This window comes from Falco punctatus, assembly GCF_963210335.1.
Source record: "Falco punctatus genome assembly, contig: scaffold_50, whole genome shotgun sequence".
Classification (NCBI taxonomy): Eukaryota; Metazoa; Chordata; class Aves; order Falconiformes; family Falconidae; genus Falco; species Falco punctatus.
Genome location: NW_027660309.1, coordinates 170609 through 174030, shown reverse-complemented (window position 1 = coordinate 174030; position 3422 = coordinate 170609). Strand labels below are relative to the sequence as shown.

Genomic DNA, 3422 nt, shown 5'->3' with positions numbered 1-3422 from the left:
ATGGGGTACAAAAGGGGACATCTTCACAGATTGGTGAAGAAACAATGACTTCCTATATGGTGGCAGTGAACAAACAATTAATAAGAATTGAGAAGCATGTGATGGGAACACGCAGTAGGGGTCTGGATGGACCTGTTCACGATATACGACCAGGGGACTATGTATACGTTAAGTGTTTTATAGATAAAACCCTGGAACCACAGTGGACCGGACCTTTTCAAGTCCTACTCACCACCTACACTGCAATCAAGGTTGAGGGACAGAATTCTTGGATTCACCATACCCGGATGAAGAAAGCCCCTGCAACTTCGTGGAAAGTAACCCCAGATAAAAAAGAACTGAAACTCAAATTTACTCGGACAAATGGGAACAATGTGGGTGGCAAGTAAGTGAACCTGAGCGGTTGTGAATCCACCATATGGGAAGGTGGATTCACCACAACAAACAATATAGAACAAAAGAGTCTGGGACTGAGCCAGTGGCCAGTCTTGCCCAATTTGTTATCAGTAAGCCCCAACTCAAACAAAGATATTTTTGATCAAAACAGATTTTATATGTATATATGAGGAACGTTCAGATTCTTAAAATGATCAATAGTGGGTTTAAACCATTTGTGGTTTTTTGTACCCTCTCTCTTGCCTACAACCAAGAGCCTGATAACTGGCCTTGGAATCATGCCCAGAAAAAACACACCGGAATAATGGGAAAGGTGGACTCAAAGACGAAACTAGCTATGGTGTTTTTTTCTGAAAATGAGGTGTACCAAAGGAACCAATGGGATCGGGAGGATGTACACAAAGTTGACCGATTATGGGGAAAATTAGGAGATAGGATAAAAGTAGGGTGTCAAACATGTAATGAAAAAGATAACACCAAGATTTCAGGAGACACCCTGATTAATGTCAGAAAGATAGATAAGGAATTTACCCTTCTAAATACAACCATGTGCTTTAATTCACGGGAATGTTGGCACAATTTTACCTTAACCGAGCCCATCTTTATAATATGCCTAGGAAAAGAATCCCCAAGAACAGCTCTGACTTATAAGATCAAAATAACAATAATGCTAACCACTGTTCCTACCACCACCACAGTTACAACAACCCCATTAACGCTTGATCTTAAGTTAACTAAACCAAATCCAAAAATTTATACAATTGGACCATATGTAATCAGAAATACAGGTCAGCAACAAATGTTGTTTAACCCAGAGTGAACTTTACCTACGACCCCAACACACACACAATCACAGCTTTTGTATTAACCATACATAATGCAGTAATAATTACCATACACCCCATTGTAGCCCTTGGAATTAACCATAATGGGGTGCTCCTATACCCTTTTGAACATAGAACATGGGCCAGAAAGACAGGCAACAAGTGGCAAACAGTAGATTTAGAATCCTGTATTATGCGAGAGCAGCAGGGCTTCCTCTGTGAAAGCAATAGTATAATGGCTCAGGAAATTTGTTTAGATACAGATCAGAAAATACGTCATTTCGAGGCCAGACCAAATGCAAACTTGAAAACAGTAATTATATATGCAGGGAAGGGATGTGCGTGTTTGAGAACTAAGTGTAACACAATAACCATAGATGGGGAGGTAAAGGAGACTGCACAATATTCAAATTATTGTATTTGTAATTTTACTACTATCACAGGATGTGATTTTAGTTACTCAGCCCCAGTAGTGTCTCATCAGTTCTTAAAATCCAACTTTAAATTGGTGGGATACTCTCTTTGGCTGGTCACCTTCTGCAACAGGAATTCTTAACACTATGGTACACCCCATTGTGATCTTATTGATCAGTTGAGGAATTTCCTTAATACTAACCATTATGTTATATGTGTGGGTTTGGAGAATGTTTAAAAGGGTAACACTTATGTATGATGCTTTATATCATTCGGGAAGACTGCTTAAGTAAAAGAATTTACTTAGTTTGATAGAAAAGGGGGGATTGATATGGAGAAATAGTGTGAAATGGGGACAATGGACATCGATTGTGATTGTATATGTCTGCTCAAGGAATGTGGGTATGGTGACTGGTCATGGGTGCGGTGTCTGGTCACATAGGCACACAGCTCTGAGGAGACAACTACAGTTTTGAGGAGACGCCTGCCCCTCTTCCTCTAACAAAGGGGAGACGGGGAGACGCCTGCCCTTCTTCCTCTAACAAAGGGGCTATTTAAAAGAGAATGAGAAAAGGATGAGAGACATTCCAATGCTATCTAGAGGGAGGGAGTGCTAAGTCTCCTTGCTGGATTAGATGGGATGGTCACAAGGACATGAATCACCTTTCCTTGCTGAAGAAGATCGGATGGTCACAAGAACATGAATCACCTACAAACCTGCAAGACCACCACATTCCAGGCAAAGGACTGATAAGCTAAATTAACATACGAAGCGGGGTTTAGGTAACGAATATGTATAGGCGTTAATTGAATATTCATTTGTTTCATTGTATAAATGTGGGATGGTTCGTCACTTCGGGTATGCACGCTTGTGGAGGAGCGATCCCCCGTGCATCTGCGCACAATAAACATACCTACTTTATAACTTTCGAGTTATAGAGTCTAATTCCGCACGTCAATACCACAAGAAATACACAATCTGTGTCTTGAAAACCTGAAGGTACTTTACTTTTCTGCCAGGAGGGGAGTGGAACACTGTATCTACTTGAAAGTAAGTAACCCTCCAGCTAATTTTATCTATCTGCTGCTAATCTTCAACAAAAATAGTTTTATTAATAAACTGAATTCCTTTCTGAAAACAGATATATCTATAAAAAATAAAAAAGCCTTTATTCCTGCTTTCTCACTAATCTGTCGTTATGGAATTCTTTCCTTTGGAACGGTGAAGGTGAATCTGCACTAGCACATGTGCAGTCCCTGACTCACTTCTAATAACGCTTGGTGATAGCCATAGTGACAGGTATAGAGCAAACGGCACCACATTCAGAAGACAATATGGTGCTGAAAATATCTGGACATGGTCTAACAACTAGTTCCTTTTGTCACCGCTGGAGCTGACGATCAGCCATTTGTAGGATTTGGGGGGTTTTAATCAGTGTTGTCAAACCTGGGATGAGGTGGAATTTAAAACTCTCTCTTACCCAGACCAAATGTTACTTGATATACCACTTGAGAGACTGACAACATTTTTTGCCTCTGTTATCTTCATACATTAGCCGGTTCCATGTGTGGCAGTGAGGTACCTCACTGTGACGTGCGGAATTAGACTCTATAACTCGAAAGTTATAAAGTAGGTATGTTTATTGCGATCAGATGCACGGGGATCGCTCCTCCACAAGCGTGCATACCCGAAGTGACGAACCATCCCACATTTATACAATGAAACAATGAATATTCAATTAACGCCTATACATATTCGTTACCTAAACCCTGCTTCGTATGTTAATT

At 40.4% G+C, this 3422-nt stretch overlaps 1 long non-coding RNA gene across 1 annotated transcript; it reads left to right on the top strand.

Moving 5' to 3' along the window:
* The first annotated feature begins 1729 nt into the window (after nt 1-1729).
* Nucleotides 1730-2559, top strand: LOC308057170. The gene is made up of 2 exons (XR_013925167.1): nt 1730-2060; nt 2092-2559. It is a non-coding gene; the product is annotated as an uncharacterized lncRNA (long non-coding RNA).
* Nucleotides 2560-3422: the final 863 nt, after the last annotated feature.